Raw genomic sequence first — 19,487 nt, forward strand, 5'->3', positions numbered from 1 at the left:
CACTTAGAGGGCGCGCGGCTTGTGGACATTGTAAGTACCTACGTAAGAGCCTGGGGTGGTGGGCGCATGAAAAAAAAGTGCCTTTGCGAGACTCTTTTTTTATGTCGTAATATAAACAAATAAAACAATTGAAAACTGCCTCATTGTACGATTACCATCAGAAGTAGCTATACGTGAGGTAGGTATTCTAAATATAGAGGTATTCTAAATGATCTACACACGTACTCTAATAAAGTTGTGTTCAGATGGTGGTGTACACCTCGGCTTTATAGGTACTTAGGTAGCGCTTCCGACATGACAAAACATTTAGGTACTAAAATAGTAGTTTTATGTAGTCACATAGCAGTCGCTACGTAATTCCTGATAAAATTATGTACAGTTACATACACTGCTGTATCTACATACATAATTATTATAAGCTTTATTACTCGTATAAGGCACGACCGTCATTGCAGCATTTGATCATGATCACACACTCAATAAAACGTTATCTCAACTACTACTACAATTCATACTAGAATTGTGTTCAAATTAAATTCCTTTGTTTTTCAGAGATGGGGCCAGTCTAATTTAATCTATCAAATCAACTAACTGATCCGTTTAGTATGTTGTCAAAGCATGACATTTAAAGTCAACCAAATAAGCACCAGCTTTTCACGATAATTCCTATTGTTCATAGAATCACCCCTAACGGCCCTAACACTAACAGGTGTTGGCACTAGAACAATGGGAAACCAACACCGAGCACATCATGATTAATTAAAAATACTAAACAAAACTGCCCCTGCAGTGCATTCTGCAAGGAGTAGCTAAGGGGTTCCCCTCGGGAGCCCTACAGTTTCTCTGAGCCAGTACATTATTAGGCCTAATAGATTTAGCAGTAAATTTAAAGAATTAATATACGTAAAACAGACATAACCGATTTACTAATCAGTTCCTAACGTTAGGCATTGGAAAAAATATGTGAAGAAAGCCATTGGCGATAATAAAATAATTTTTGCAACATCAACAAGCCGCTAGCGCTGTTTTTAGTGGGCTTAGAACACTCGACTGTATCTTCTGAGTGTCTCTAAGAGAGTGTCTCTAAGAGACGTAATTATCCTTTCGAAAAAACACGCGTTTCACGAGCCACTATTTAGTGTTTACAGCCTTACATTTAAACATAAAAAAAAACATAAACTTACTGTCTACGCGCGTGAGAGGAGGCCTGTGCCCCGCAGTGTGAGTGGGGCGTACAGTCTTCAGTATTAGCTTAGCACCCCTACATACATATTTGCACATATATAGCCTGAATTATTATGTACTTACTGTTTTCGGACTATAACCGCAAAATGTGTTTTTTGTCACCCAAAGTTAAGTTTATTTATTGAAAGTGGCACTGCTGTTTTATGTTATTTTCAATATCCAGAGCGAGCAATATCGTAATTGACTTGCATGTGCCGCATGTGCGTGACCGTATTTTCATGTCTTCAAAAACCCGTGTTTTTTTATTACAGTTTCTAGCAAAAGTAGCTACGCGAACGTAGTGATCAGAGTACTTCCCTATACTAACCTAATCAAATTTGACTCGATCGTTAGAAGACTATTGTTTATTCAGATCGTTTTAGCTATGTTTTTTATGTGTGGCAGCGATCTTCGTTTTCAGTCAGTCCGTAACAGACTATTTTTTTTATTGTATTATTTGCGTTGAGTATAGTGATTGTATTATACTAACTCGCATGTTAACATAACACGCCAAGTTTGTAATATGTGTAATCATTAAAATCTCATGATTGTCATGAACATCATTAATTTATTACACCGTAACGCTTTATTAAATCAACCCTTCGGACGAGATAGTGATAAGTCTCTTTAATTCTCGTCTGCGATCTCTCGTTTATTTTAATCAAACTAACGCTATGCGATTAAATCGATAATCACTTGTAATCTACCCGCTATCGATGTCACATGGCCCCAATTCACTCTGTCATAGATTAACAGCAATAGACTTGACATTTTAGTGGAAGCAACATTTATTATGTAGAATAAAAATAGCAAAAGTTCTTCCCTATCGGCGAGTTACTAATTAATTAGTTTACCATAAGCTTTCGTTTTTAAATACCATACATTAGCGACGTAGTTCTGGTTGGTGTCAAAGTTATGGGTATTCTAAAACGAACAATAAAGACAAATTAGAAGCTAATTCTATTTATGACAGTTATGTTCACGACCTTAAGTTAAATTAATTACTTCGCATGCGCTCGTTATTTTAACATAATAACCATCTTTCATTTTCGAATACATTAAACTTTTTATTCTTAACGAATATGCTACAAATTAAAGTCTTTTTTAGAAATCTACCAATAATAATCATAGATAAGATTAATACTTGTAAATGGAGGTATATTTTACCTAAAACTTGCTATTTCGAGACATTCTACAGGGCGTCCCACGGCGATGCCACATGGAGGGAAAGTACCTTAAATATCATAGATAGCATATTTTGCTGAAAGAAGACTTCATTTTATTTTTAAAACTTAGTAAAGTTGCATTCATACTTTTTTAATTTTATTTGAAAAAAAATGTATGGAAAAAAATTATCGCGTCATTGGAGGAAAAGTACCTTAATTATTGTAAATGAACATCTTACTGAAAGAAGACATTATTTCGATTTAAAAAAACAAGTTGAATTGCATTTTAAATAATTTCATGGTTAAACCGGGAATCGAACCCGCTACACGAGAAAAAGAAATACCTTGTAGCTTTGTCATACCGATCGAAAGGCTTCAATGTGAGAATTATTTTTTTGCCAAATAACATAGTGTTGGAAACAAAAGGAAGACCATTAAGCTACAGGGTATTTTTTTTTCTCGTGTAGCGGGTTCGATTCCCGGTTTAACCATGAAATTATTTAAAATGCAATTCAACTTATTTTTTTAAATCGAAATAATGTCTTCTTTCAGTAAGATGTTCATTTACAACAATTAAGGTACTTTTCCTTCAATGACGCGATATTTTTTTTCCATAAAATTTATAAAAAAAAAAGTATGAATGCAAAGTAACTAAGTTTTAAAAATAAAATGAAGTCTTCTTTCAGCAAAATATGCTATCTATGATATTTAAGGTACTTTCCCTCCATGTGGCATCGCCGTGGGACGCCCTGTATAATGTGCCTAATCTCTGACAGAGAAAGGGGCTGAACGCGTCCCATATGGACACAATAGAGTGTCGCTCGCACATGTTCTGACATCGAGTGTGTTGTGATAGAACAATTGGGTAGAAAGCATGCACTTTCGGTGAATGGACTCGCCCAAAATAGTGATTGGACACCGCGCATTTAATAGCCGGGCGTATCCGCTGTTTTTCTTGAGACATCTTACAATTTAGAGAATCAATGGTGTTTTGAGGAAAATGTTTTTCCTTTTAGTTTTTTCTCTGATTTTACTTCATTATTCATAAATTCAACATGTATCAAATCATGAATAGTATCTTAAAAATTTAATATAATAGTCATCTTCTATTCGTTTACTTTATTAGTCGAATTCTAATCGGTTCTGATTTTCAATAAAGTTGTTTTCAAACTTAATTATCATTTCTCTATCATAGTACGAAATATTCGAAACAAAATTTAAAAAGAAAAATGAGTTGACTAAAATATACTGTACTATGAGACTCGTTTCGTAAAATAACAGCACTGGGAAACATGCGTCCTTGCTTTATTTTTTTATTAACATCTCGTAGCATGCTAGGTATGCTATGTTTTTATAACCTGTCATTTTTGATTTCCGATAAACCTATCAAATGCCTACGGCGATCTCTCATCCAATAGCAATCAAAGACACTTCACCTCGAGGACCATCGTTCCACAATCAACTCCTCTTCAAACGGAATTAAACACTAGCAATCCCGTCTAGGGCTCTTACCCTGAAAGTACGAATGGTGCACAGTCTATGTCACATCTATACATTTGTGGCCTTATCACAATGGAATAAAGTGCACAAATGTTGACATATCTTTGACGTCTGTTTTACGAAGACTTGCTATTGAGAGTATTGAGCTTGTGGCATTTTGCGGTCTGAAACCAAAGACAATAAATAATTCAATACCTGCAATTTACCTTTCTTGCGAAAATTGGCGAGTCATGCGCGCGACATGTAGGTACCTACCTAACTGAATATTGATTTTGACATATATGTAAATAACGTTTACCCAGATACCGCGCTATGCCTAGAGTAACATATTTATCTATTTTAGCAAAATTATACATATGTACTTTGAAACTTGAGTATTTTATGCAAGTACATATCACATTAATTGGGGTTTAAGGTTTTCGACGTAGACACTCGGACATTTCGTAAAGGTTTTTAAAATACCTACATCTAAATAACTGAAATGTATAAATATGCACATCTAGTATAGCTTCCGGGGCCCGGGATTATTACGAGCCACTTTGGCTTGAGAGCCACAGAACCGCATTGAAGCCCCACTCCAAATCAAATTATATCCTAGCTTCGATTCCAGTTCCAGGGCACTCGATAATGCTATTATGCACTCTAAAATATGCTACGGTTGCAGTTTAGGTATTTGAGAACATGAAAGTTCCCTCAATAACTGAGTTAACTGACGGTCTGGTGCGGTTCCCCTTACTTTCGCCATACAACTCTTGAGTACATAGTCTTTTTTCGATATTTTATAAAATTTTGCTACCCTAATCAAATGAATTCCATTTAGATGTTTCTAAACGAGATTCTAAAAAGTATTTTTGTAAAAAAACACAGTAGCAAGGCAGACACAACATTACATAGGTACATATAAGAAATATTAGGCGTAAAATTGAGAAAAAATCTCAAGGCATTTATTTGATGACAAATTAGAGTTTCTCAAAAGAACATATCATTACGGTTAAATCAGATAATTGAAACAAAATAACTAAAACATTTATATGAGGAATAGCAGGCTTAAATTAATTTATTGGACCTCTAATAAATTGACCTCCCATTTGCCTACGACATTCACTCAGTAATTAGACAGCATGTCGCCGTCCGGCTCCGCCCACCGATTGCGAAATTAAAAAGTCGATGTGATTCTAAAATGAAAAGGACCCTGGCTTTAATACGCCCCTGTTTCGGGTTCCATTGGCAGCGGACCGATGAGCGGCAGCGGAAGCGTCGAATAAGGCGTAATATTGTTTATAAATTACGTTTGTACCACGAAAATTAATCGATTGGTTTGAATTAGATGAAATCAAACGGAGGCCAGAGAATATTATCTTCTTCAACATAGTGTTTTCCCGGTCCGGCTTAATCTTCTCCACTTTGCCCGGTCTTCGGCATCCTCAGGTGTGAGATTGTACTCTTCCATGTCCGCTGTCACGACGTCCAGCCAGCGCTTCTTAGGCCTACCACGGCCGCGTGATGTAGTGCCTTTGGACAGTGAGAATGAATGTGAAATACTCATAATTTTTTACTTAAGGTCACTGTGGAGTTGACCGACTATAAAGTAAAAGATTCAACCTACAATCTTTTTTGTCGCTTTTAACTCTTGAGTTTGTACACTCGCTCCGCACAGAAAGTCGGTAGAGCAGAAGGAGCGAAACACTTCCTTTCAGACTGTGAGAGACTTCTTGCTATGCCGATGATGGTTTTACAAAATAAATAGTTATGCAGTTCTATTTCACATTGACTCTTTATTAATTTAGACGCACGCTTATCCCGTTGTCGCTGACAATGAGCCCTCGCGTTACCGCCAGTAATATCACGAGGACATTTTTAATTCATTAAAATGGCGGGGGTTCGATGATTATTTGATATTCGGAGTCAATATTTGTTTTTTATTAGCGCCGACGTTTGCCACGCATCTGGACATTTGTGTGATCCTCTGTCGACTGATGCTTTTTATTTTTACTCTTAATCATAATTTCTAACGACAACATTTCGCGAGTGTGATATACGTGGGATTCTGGAGTATTTATTGCCGGTGGCGTATGTTTCATCTATTTGGAGTCCATTTCACGAACATAAAGCTACAATTTACAAATCTTCAATATTCAACAATATGAATAATACTGATCATAAGGAGTCTCGCTGGACTAACGCTGTCAATGGGAGGTTTTTGTTATTATTTTTACTTTTAACAGCTTTTAGTAGGAGATCATGTGTGTCGCGCGTTATACAATCATATCATACATAAGTTTAACCACCAATGTCGCCTTTTAATCTTATTATAAGATAATCCTCACGATACTCGTACTCGTAAACTTTTTTCGTGGTAAATTAACATATCAAATTGTAAAACACGTAACACTTTGTTTTGTCGTCACGCAATAAACAAAAGCATGCGTCAGAATTAATATCAAGTCTTAACTATTCCTTAAATAATATTTATTTTATTCAATACGCTTAAAAGGGTCACCCCTACGCGTAGGGGTGCCCTCGCATTCAATTTGTGTTTTGTCAATGATGCGCGCTCGATTTAATGGCAGGTGACGTTTATCGCTCTGGCTCGCCCCTAGCAGTAGCCGTGCTCTGCTAACTGTATAGGGATGGCACATGTGATAAATGTGGGTGTTGTGTTACGAGATGTACAGTGTTTGTTTTGAATATATCATTGTCTGTGACATTGTGTGTGTTATTTAGGTTAGTGTATTAAAATGTAATTTAGTTCTTTTTTTCAAGTGGGGTTCGGTTTAGAAAAAAATACTAGTTATACAATATAGTACAAACTGTATTTTTATAAATTGAATAAAAACTGCAATTTTACATGTGTATTATTATAAAAAAACGTAAGTTCAATTTGGAAGCTCGAAACATTACTTCCGATATGAAAAGGCGTATTCTTGAAAGACAAAATATATGGGAGAGTCAGTTATATCGTACCAGTTTTTACTTATAGTTCGTTTTTTTTAGCATTAGAAAGAACTCAACCGAAGCAAGCGTGCAGTTTTTATCAGGCTCTTCAATTGTTAATAATTATTGAATTATCTAATGTAGCATGGTCAATACATATAATTTACTTCAAATTATTACCGCTAAAAGTGCTGGATTTGGAACCACAAGCTTACTTCTGCGGAGTTCTTTCTAATGCTAAAAAAAACGGACTATATATGTATGTCTATCGACCATTTTGTTTATGAATGTAGATACAAATACCATTGGAGTATTGCTTAATGCCTCGTGACGTGTGTAAATAAAGACTAGATTGTTTAATTGGCGGTACAATATAGCTGCCTCTCCCCATAATTTTTTCAAGTTGACTATAATTTTATTACTTACTCTACTTCTAATAATTCAATAGTACATTTATCACTTTCCTAACCGAACATATGCGACGAGCATAACTTTATCACATAACAATACAATGCCTTACGGCTGATTACTTGCTCAATTCGCCTTAATGTAATTCATAACTCACCAAGTTAAGTTTGTTGACGGTGAAACGAGGAAATAAACTTTGGTTCATGCTGATTTTAGGTCTGTAGAAGGAACAAGACCGTATTTATAACTTAGTTTTATTAAAATAATACTACTTAAATAAAGTACAACATGTAAAACAATAAAATGAAGAAACGATGAGCCTACTCTGTTACCTTATGCCCAAAAATTTACGCACACATTTTTCATCTTTCCTAAATTTTAAGATAATAAATTTCATTTAATCTTACCCCTTGATATTGGTACATACCCCTTCTCCTAAGAAAAGCGTTTGAATTAAATACACTTGGGTTTGAATCGTAATGGGTGATATATTTACATTGATCATTAAACATACCTCTACGTTGTTGGATGTTTTCACTCACTTAGACCTACTTGCACCATTCCACTAACCCGGGGTTAACCGGTTAAACCTGGAGTTGTCATGGTTACCAGTACAATATGATACTAGGTTAACGGTTTAATCGCTTAACCACGGGTTAGTGGGATGGTGCAAGTGGGCCTTAGGGGTATTGGTATCTATCTATACAATAACATAATGTATTATGTAAGTAGTAAGTACCTACCTAAAACAAGACTTATTACTAGTTATTACAGAGCTTACTAAAGTGACATGTGTGACTGGATTGATCATGATTAGTGTAATATTGTCCCCTGGAAGGAAACGGCACTCAGGCAACTTAAAAAAGTTTGTGCTCTTACAGCGCCATATGCGGGTAGTGGCTGTGAAATTGAATCAAAACACACTCTAGTGGAGAGACGTAATAAAAAGTGCATCGTTAATAGACGACGGTCCATTTGGCCAGACGCTCCCCTTGATTGTGACGTCATATTTGCGAGCTTTATTCTGATTGATCATATATTTATGGCATGTGTTATTATAATATTGCAAAGTACTTATTACACGCCGCAGATTTTATGTGCCGATGCTGATAACTCTATGAATCAATTATATTTGTTAAATTAAATTTTAGAATAAACTAACTTCTGTTACTGTAGTATAGATTACAAAGTGATAGCTGTAGAGTATTTTATTTTTCTTTAGGTTTAAACTCTGAATTTGATTTTCTTTATTCATTGTTCATTCATCGTATTTGGTCAAATGTGAATGTGAAAGCATAGCGTGTTTGATTGGTTTATTAAAGAAATGGAATGTTATTAATTGTTATTATTAGCACAAAGTGAACATTTTAAATTCTAGGAGCACCGGCAGAAATAACTGTTATTTAATTTTAAGTTCAAAGCTGGAAAATTAGTGTTAAAAACAGATGCCCTAATTCTCAATTTTCTCATTCACTCGTTTCTAATTATCTAACACCCAAACCATATCAGTTTCAACACCAATTTAAATTTATTACATTAAAAAAACCGTCACAATTTAGCCATCAAAACTGTCACGCGTCGAGTCGCGTGCCGTGACGGCAATCCTCTCGGGTAGGGACTTCGATCCCAGTCAAAATCCCAAGCGAGAAATATATCTGTTTTATTGTATATTCGAATTTAAGTCTTCTCCTCAATGGAGTTAAGTCGACTTCTTCATAACGCAGCGAGTTCCTCTTGAACTCGATAGAAAATATAGAAATCCCTAAGCGTTGGCAATAACACGTGGCCTAACTTTGGCCATGTTCTTCTGTAAAAAGTGACTAATCTTACCTTTTTTGAATTTGAGTTTTAAAGGTGTGGGATAGAGCTGCATATTCGATATCACTGTGTGCCAAATTTGCGATTCGTACAATGTCTCGATATACATATTTATCCGGATTTGAGTCCTAGGTATGAAATATAAAGTCGAGTTTTCTCTGACTTCTAATATTTCGTATAGTTGTGCGGTTGTTAAAATAGTATGGGGATTTTATGTTAACGTGTTAAGAGTAGTTTTCTAATAGCCATTGGTTTTTCGTTAGATTGGCTGGTAGTGTTAATTTTGGCAATAATAGAGACACGCGTCTGATAATTAGGCCAATGTAAATTGTTGGTTTTCTGTAATTCTATTTGGGTTTTGAATTTAATTGTCTATGTTCTCGAGATGCGCGTCACGTCTATCCATTCCATTCGTTTTAGTTATAGTTATCACTTCTAACGGAGTGATAGCATGTAAACACATGTCTCGGCTTCTTCATTTATATCTTTTTTTTAAAGTGTTATGCCTCCAAGTATGCATGGTTTGTGGTTAACACATGGCATCCTACGCCAGGTCCCTTTAGATCAATCCAGGACCATTCACACCGCTGTTCATATGTATTAATACAGTTTTTCGAAGATTTTTGCTATGGCTAACTTCTGGCTTACGACTTAAAAAAGATAAAATATAAGTAAAAATGAAAATTCTAACTCCAAATAAATAAAAAGTCCATTAGAAGGGTGAACCGAACGTCAGTTATATGTCATAATTATTTAATTCCACTGCGCAAAATTACCGTTATGGTCGCGTGCCGCAAATGTGGTTTCTGTGTATACTCCGGGGACAGGGTTCGATTACCGGCCCGTGACGTGTCGTCATGGCCCTGTCATGGGTATTGGAAGGGTAGAGCAACGCTTTTTGTGCAGTCTTGCCTAGGATAGAGCAATAATAGGCCTGATTGAGAAACAATGGAGAATTAAATTGGGTATCACAGTTGTTGTATATTAATGCTAGACGTTGTGACATTGAAATTGCATAGCAGAATTCTGATGTATATTCACGTACGCGAAGGATCATTTGTTATTAAATTCTACGATACCCATTCACTCATAAGCTCCAAATCAGATGGTAATAATTTCACCCCCAATTGGGTACAAGTGCTGGGTCTCCCACGACCGGGACCGAACCGCACCTGGGTTCTCGCACGGCACTTAATACCTACTCAAGGTTTAAGACGAGATGACTGATTTACTGAGAATATGTAAACAGGCTAGCTTTAATAATTAGTTTAAATATGTACTTTTACATTGTTTCACACAGTTCTCTTGGATGCTCTTCTGACCTTGAGAACCTGTTGATTGAACTGTTTATCGTATTTTTTTTGAGTGCGAGAATCTTTGTTTTTAATGTACGTAAGGGGTACTATTCATAAATTACGTCATTTCAAATGGGGAGGGAGGGGTCTGGACATCGATGATGGTGGCATGACGTAGGAGGAAACAGGATCATTCGAAGCATAATTTTTGGATGACTTTAGGGAGGGGGTCAGAAATCGTCAAACATAGATGACGTAATGTATGAACAGCCCCCTAATACATATGTCTATTATTTGGCTGTCTTTAATTTTAGTAGTATGGACTATGTAGTAGCAAAACACTTTATTGTACATAAAGAAACATAAAACAGGAAAAAAACAGACATCGTTTGTACAAAGGCGAACTTATCCAAATGTTCCAGTTAACGTTGGAGTAATTTTATTTTGGGACATAGAGGTCTACTACTTTATTTTGTGTAATTGAGTCGTAGATCATGTTTTAATGAACACATTTCGTTTACTTCTACCCGTCGAATTTATTTAGATGTAGTTACCTGCATTCTACGTGGAGTCATGTGTGTATTTTTAGCTTATAGGTTACTTTGAAGGTTACCTATATGATCTCGTTATTAAAATTTTGCGTTTTGTGTTGGTCAACCTTGTATAGTAGGTACCTATTTCAGCATATGTATGAAAAATGGCACAGTAATGCTTATGCTTGTGTGTAATTCTGGCACCCACTTAAAAGCATTTGTCAAGGGTCCGGGAATTAAACCCAGGGCCGCGTGAACGCCACCTGGACGGTCTCACAGCACTTAGCGCCGGGACCGGGACCCCTCCTGCAATCCGTGTAATTGTAGTTACGGATGTCGCCTTTATTTATTAGGGAATTTGGTGAAATATTTTTGAGGATATGTCTTGAAGACGTCTTTGATTATTTTAACTAGGCATTCATAGAACTGTGTTCCCACCAGTTGGCCAAATTTTACCAGACTGCTGAAGGAGGGTTATTTAGTTTTAGGATAGAGCACATCATACTATTGTTACTGGTTTCAAAAATAATTGGAATTGCTTCTAACGTTCGTATCCTACTACTAGTCAAATCGGAAGGTGCTAGGACCTACGACAATTTTATAAACTATAACATTACATGTAAAATCATATACCCATTGCATTGCAGACCATACGAAAAGTCTGCTTTTCGACTCTTTAGTCGAAAGTTATTAGAAAATTAATAAATGTAATATTTAAGGCATAACAAAGATACTAAATATCAATACGACCAAACACTGTAGATATTTTACAAATACATACATCCATACGATATAGACGCTTAATCTTTAGATTGCAAATTTACCAAATCGGGCCTCAGAGGATTGAATTGTTATGGCTAAAATCCCGCCTTCGACGGCAGATTACAATCATCGTGTACCTAAATCATTCTCGTAAAGCCACCACAGTGGCGCCCCGCGGGGCTCCCCGGCGCGCTGTTGTGCCCACACACTGCCCACTGCTTTATTTCCATTAGTAGTAGAAAATGCACACAAAAGAGAGGCGGCATTGTGTTCTTCAGTGCAAACTAGACTTCAAACTAAGTACCGCTTTAGTCGTTGGCATTCTAAAGCCCACTTCTTTTAAAGTCGCTGATTGCAGACCCAAAATCGAAATAATTACATTTTGGTGGTCAGCCACTTACCGGAGGATTAAATATTTTGACTCTCTCGCTTTTGCTGATCAGTCTCGTCAGTCTTCGTACTACCCGTAACTTTTCTCTGATGGGTAGATCTAATTTGTGTTGTTATTTAGTCCTGTAAAATCCAACAGGCAACCACGGCGTCCACGGCATCGAGGTTCAATAAAATGTTGATTGACTCAGATAATATCTATATAGTATACTCCCAATTTCAACTGGACGCCCCGCCGCGCCACCCGTTGTGCTGTTATGCCACCACACTGCCCATTGGCTGTGGGCCGATTATGATTATTTTATCGACTTATTTATGTATAGCACCTATAATATAACATTTTATTTTCCCAATGCAAACGAAATTGTTCAACCATTTAAATATAAAATCTTGATATGGTTGTATACCGGGTGTGGCCTGTAATATGAGCAAAAAATTAAACTGTAGGCTGTACTCCTCATACTGACCAACATTTGTTCAGCGACTTTTAAAAATAACTTGTGGTTTGATTTTTAATACACTTTAAAGTTTATTCTAAGACGCAATGTATTGCGAATTCTGTTATGTTTAAGGCGTGACAAGCAACGTCACTCACAATGATATGGCGTGGCGATGGCGTCCATTGCAGATAATATTTATTTTGTATGAAAAATAGGGAGTCTAAATACTTCATAATTTTTAAAAGTTGTTGAACAAAAGTGTCACCGTTTGAGGACTACAATCTATGTTTTAATTATTTGCTCATGTTACAGGCCACACCCGGTATACAGTGAGTAAATCTAATACGGGCGATAAATTAAATCAGACATAGTATTCATTAGTGTAATCATGAAGTAAAAGGTTTTTTTGAGTTGCAGTTCATTACGACCCCATAATTAATTTTATTTAAATTTCTCAGCAGCAATGTACTGTAAACATGGTTGCGGTACCGAAATGTCAAATGTTCATTAGCAATACAACAATAGCATTTACAAACTTACCTATCTGGAGGAACATTCACAATACATGTTAGCATTACACTGCGTTTAATGTTTTGTAGATATTTTGGTAGATAAAAGTACTACTAGGCGTGTTAAAAGATATTAAATCTTATTTATTTATCATGTTTATCAACAAGAAACTGACTTCATTTTAATCAGTCACGATGACAGCACTTGACGTGATTATTTTTAATCTGAGCAATAGACAAGCACCTTTGATAGCACACCCTTTTTGAAAATTCATCTAATATCAGTATCTCATAAGTGATTATTGTGTATTCATTTCGTATTTAATTTGCCTGATTTTTTACCACGATGGCGGAAAATAAGCATACGGCCCGCCTAATAGTTGTACAGTTATTACCAAAATTATTTCGAGAATTAACTAAACCGTCTAAACACCACAAAACTTGGTTGGTACCTACATTGTGTGAAAACGTGGCAATCTCTTTGGTGGAATTGCAAGTTTCTTATTTTATTTCAACTCAGATTTGACAATGTCAGTCGTTCGATTCAAAAGTAATCGTATGTTATAAAAATGCCTCGTTTAACAACTTTTACTTCTCCTGAATTAATGGACATGATTTTAATTTACGGTGAAACACTACAAAATGGTGATCGAGCACTAGCTGTGTACAGAGAGCGATTCCCTCATCGGGTTGTACCAAGAAACGCTCGAGTAATTGTGTTTTTTAGTTTTCTTTTTTAGTTGGTTTTCTTTAGGTAAGTATTTTAGCAACTTCAGTACATTTCAGTTGTAATTTAAATGGGTCGTTATTAAAATAAATTATTGCATTAATAAGATTTTTTGATTTAATTTGATTTTAAACTAGGTAGTAATTTCGTGTGATAAAAAACATCATACTTATTTATTATTTACCCACTCATGACAGTTAATGACATTACATACGCAATAGGAGTTTTTGAAAGTAATTGTCAACGAGCGTTTAACGTGAGTGTGTTTGCATTACATTGCGGGCTGAATTATTTTGTATGGACAAAATTATTGTTGCAACTTTAAGTAAATGTTATCTAATTACCTTTACTTTGTCCTATACTAACCACCGTTAAGAGATTCGCCCGTATTAGATTTACTCACTGTATATCCCCATTTATTTTACGTGATGTGAATCTTGACAAATTTCGTTTTTCTATAATTTTATTGAACATGTGTTACCATTTACGGCAATCGCGGTCTTCATCAAGTGTGGCTACAACCAGCTGCACTGACATTAACGCTATCTCTATGCAACTCGTTCGTACTCGCATATTAGTGCGAGCGAGATGTATATAGAAAGTAAATTACGTAGACGTTAGCGTATACATAATTCAGTTTTGACACTGTCTGTGACTCATGGTACAGGTACCTACAGAAATCAACGATCGGTCATTGCTCACGGTCTTCACGGATCTTGAATTCTTAATAAATGTGAGATGATTCAACCAAATGTAGTAACCATATCGGTAGTTATTTAACTTGTCTTTCCATGGATTTTTAGCTCTTGATTAAAACTTACTGTGTTGACGCTGAACCTGACTGGAAGACACATTTACATACTTTTTTTAAAATGTATGTAACAAAAGTTAAAACAAACTGTTCAACCACCTAACGCACAGTATGCACTCGTAATCCGAGCCGCACCAAGCACATAATACGATAATTTTATTTTTTATCCAATAATCGAATCGGACAATCGAAAACAATCCTAAACATCGTGATAATCGTACGTCTAAGCTTTCGCGACAACCGTGAATAGGGTACTTTAGAGGGGTTGGATAGAGATGGACTTACGTTGGCTTCCCCGAGTGAAAGGGAGAGGGATGCTGAGTGCATCGACAGATTGCCGCGCACATGTCGCGTTGCGATGCTCTTTTCTGCTAACTTTATAGTGAGGGATGTATCGATATTTTTTTTCTTTTAGTTTCGCTTGAAACACAAAAACACATGTAAGTGTTTTGCAATGTCGAGACATTGCATGATTAAATTAATTCATCATTCATCATCATCATTTCAGCCTATATACGTCCCACTGCTGAGCACAGGCCTCCTCTCATGCGCGAGAGGGCTTGGGCTATAGTCCCCACGCTAGCCCAATGCGGATTGGGGACTTCACATACACCTATGAATTACTTCGCAGATGTATGCAGGTTTCCTCACGATGTTTTCCTTCACCGAAAAGCTAGTGGTAAATATCAAATGATATTTCGTACATAAGTTCCGAAAAACTCATTGGTATGAGCCAGGATTTGAACCCGCGACCTCCGGATTGAAAGTGAGACGTCATATCCACTCGGCCACCACAGCTTATTAAATTAAATTAATTAATCATTGATAAAATTTAGTTTCCTTAACATATGAACTAATAATGTACAGTAGGTAATTTAAAAATCTATTTTAACTTCCTGTTTACGCTGTTTCCCGTTTTATTAATAGGTAATTTACCCAAATTTCGGTAAATCCGTAAATTCATTGAGTACCTCTACCTGTCGTTTAGAAACAGGCGTTTACTTATAAATTGCGATATTCATTTTATCGATAACATTTGGAAAACATCCCTATTCAAGTTGAGAGCGTAAGTGAAAGGGGAGCCGCGGGCGAACTGCAGCACTTGTTTGTGCGATTTAATTTCATTTATCAACGAATTACTTACTGAGAGAGAATTACTTAGCCGGATTACCCCGCCCTCCCCTGGACTATGTAAATATGGCGCTTTTGATCTGTACTCACTCTGAACGTATTTTAGGTTTTTATTAGGTGACGCATTGAGATGTTATTAATCAAGATATGTGTCTTGAACTAAAGACATTGTGTACTTTCTTACATACCTAAAATCATCTATATGAATGTGGTTGAATTATCTTTATATGTATGTATGTACTTAATTATATACATGCTGTTGAAATCCGGCTGGGATATGGACGTGGTTGTCGCCACCTCATCCCTTATTACGTGCACTTTTACTTTACCCTTAAGTATTAAAGTATTTGTTTAGTTTTTATACATGCTTATATTTTAGTTATCAATTCTTACCTAGCTTAAGAACATCATCAATCTATTTCAACCAAATTAATACAAAATTGTCAGAATAAAAAACATTAGTAAACACCAATTTCAATAATAATATTCTATTTATTCTATTTTTCAATCAACTGCAACCCCTCCCGCCCGAAATAATCCAAGGGCTTGAATTTGTTAAAAATACATTTGCATATTTATTTGCGTACATTAAAATGCAATATATTTGATGTCTCAATGTAACGTTAGGGATTTTCGCCTGATGTATTTCAAATACGTTAGGGCGTATGTTGTATGGCAACTATGTTTTTAATCGTCCTTTTTGAAAAGTAGTTTTAACGCGTGGATGATTTTTATGGTCGTTTATGGCGTTTAGTTTATGGGTTAAACACTTGTTGCCTTCGCTCACATATTGAATTGATACATTATGGATATAAGAATTTGACAGTTCTAGCGTGTCCGACGTTATAATTTTATACTACCTAGTTAATATAATTATTGTATCATATCTTAAAAGAATATTAGAAATTGTTACTTTGCTACGCGCTTTTTAATATTACGTATATTTTTTAATTAGAATGGAATAGAATACTTCATTGCATATCACATTACAGACATAATTACATAATTTCTAACATTGAAATAACGCATGCAATCCAAACCTTACATTTAATAGGTTGGTACGTTCAGTATAGATAGATAACTCAATATTGTACAAATCCTATCAGTACTTATAGTAAAACTTGAAGGTAAAAAATTATCCGAAAGCTATATGTGGTGGATATATCGACTTAAGACAATCAGGGCAATAAATTTAATGTTGATATAGAGTCGTGGCAAAAAATGTGGACAAAATAATATCCTATAACATAATTATATTTAAAATTGGATATATCGTGAATTTTTTTGTTACCTTTAAGTAATTCCGACGGTTTAACGTGTTCAAGACGCGAAACTTTTAAATGTTACGTTTAAAAAATATGTCATATATTATTTAGATATTACCAACTAAAAAAAAGACTCAAGTGAGTTAGACGGAGTATAATAGCCTTGATAATATATCAAACATTTATAGAATTTGAGTATCACAAAAATAAATGCCCAAAGTGCATACAATAAAACAACACTCAAATACGAAATTGAAAAAGGAAATGTTAAATCAGAGCTCACTGAAATTAAAATTATTTCACTCACGACGAAATTAACATACCTTACTTTTAAGATGCCACAACAATTTTACTGTTTAACCAATATAGCTTGGTCTCCTCGCAGTAAGAATTAGGAATATAATTATTCTAGTTCCTGTAGTAATCGAGTGCGTAGAAGGATCTTCTTAATTTGGGCGTTTTAGTCTTCAAAGAGTATCAAACACGACACAATGTCGTTAATGGGAAAGCATATTTCACGTTGAAAGGCGCCGAAAAGCGCATGCGCTCGTTTATCTATCTGAAATTAAGGGGAACATTTTAAATGCAACTTGAGTGCTCGCTTCACAGTGTTGCCATGTGATGTGTGCGTTCTTCAAACGTTGTAAAATGTTAAATAATTTTTGTTTTATAATGAATTTTCGTTATTCTCACAATGAAACTAAAAATATACCTACTTTACTTATTTAATTCTATAGTTTTTGTGGGAACTCAATACAAGCCGTATAAAAATATTTCCTTGTATAAAATAGTGCGGTTTTACTTAACAATAGACAGTTAGTGGTAAACTTGCTATTATATCTAGAAAGCCCTGAAACATATAACCTTTTAAAATTATAAAGTACAGTTTTTCATTAGGTATGTGACAATAAATTTTGCGACCTGTTCGTTAATATATTCGGCAGCCAGGAATAACTTTAAAATTTGATTGATTAATACATAGTCGGTATAAAAAAGCCTAGGGTATTTGTGGACGTAATTAAAATAATCTTGTTAGAAGCGTACACTATTGATCACGCGTTAAAATATTAGATTTACCATTATCTAAACAGTGGCATTGGCAACCCTAAACAAAATAGATGCGCGGGCGCCGCTCGTAAGCTCGCGTTCCATTAGCGCGTTTGAATTTAGACCGCGGCGTGATTGGCTCTCGTGAATCATTATGACATTCTACAGCATAAGGTCACATGTTAATGCTAACTAACAAGATATGAGACTTTTCGACTGACTCGGCAGCACTGGCGCCTGAATACAGGGTGGCAAGTAGATTTTTTAAAGCTATTTAAGGCAACACGATGTAAAAGGTTTTATTTATTTAATAATGCTTGGGGCTCCTGTGTTTTATGTAAAGTACTATAAATACTGCGTGCATTATCAATTAATCGGTTTTTATTATCAGTAAACAAGTATTTAAGACAGAACAAGGAATAGGTAGCTATTTATAGAATTAAACTCTTCTTGCTTTCCATATCAGTTATTAAATTTTTGCTGCTTTATTCGACTTGTTGATTTAAATCAAACTTAATTATACAAATAAAAGTTCCTACTAGGTATCTGTAAAGTGTACATTTTCGCACATCCTGTGTATACCCACAAAGGAGATGTGTTGGATGGCACGCGTGCCGAGTCCTGACATGAGGTTACACGCAAACAAGTGGCAAAACGACGGCTTGCAAATCTTCCAGCGCAGCTGTTCTGACTTACTAAAATATATCGCATAGCGCTAAATCAAGACAAGAAGGAAAACTTGTTGACGTGAAATGAAAACCTTTTTCGGTACTCCGTCTGAAAATAAAAAATGCAATACAACACTTTTTCATTTATTACTTTCAGTTTTAAGTTAGAGTTACATAGGTATATCCAGCTATCATATTATCATACAAGTTTTGTGTTGGTGATAAGTTAGTTCAAAAGTCGAATAAATCCGGAATATCTTTATCAAACACTTTGTTCTTGTTGAAATTCCTTTCGATATCCTCGTCTGAAAGGCAGGAGTCCCCGATAACACTGACCGTAATTTAGTCCGTGTTGTACTAAAATGACCTTTACCAAGCACCGAATATTTAAGATTAGTTTATCTTAACCCGTCACCGAAACTCGGACCTCCGGTTCAACCAAATTATCGAAACACATGATACAAACTTACTGTAGGTTGATTTAAAATCGAGTGTTCTTTGTTTTATCTGCTTGTATACAGTGGTAAAGGTTGGGTGACGAATCAGACGCCAGCATTTTCGAATTCCATTTTTGAATTGTTCACGTTCCAATGGCGCCATGTTTTTGTTTTGTTTTTTGTCTGTATTTATAGCCGGCCATTACATAGGAATCGGCCTGTAGTAAAAAAAAACAAAGAGGTTGAATTAAAAAAAACACTGACAAATATCAGGTTTCAGTTACTTATTAGGAGTTATTAAAAAAAGTACAAGACGATCACAAATCTGCTAATTAAGATTTCGTTATACAGTTCAAAAAAACCTCAATTCATCATTTTTACTTTTAAAATATTAAAAGTAAACCCTTTCATTTAAGGTCGTC

The sequence above is a fragment of the Cydia fagiglandana genome, chromosome 2 (genome assembly GCF_963556715.1).
Source record: "Cydia fagiglandana chromosome 2, ilCydFagi1.1, whole genome shotgun sequence".
Taxonomy (NCBI): Eukaryota; Metazoa; Arthropoda; class Insecta; order Lepidoptera; family Tortricidae; genus Cydia; species Cydia fagiglandana.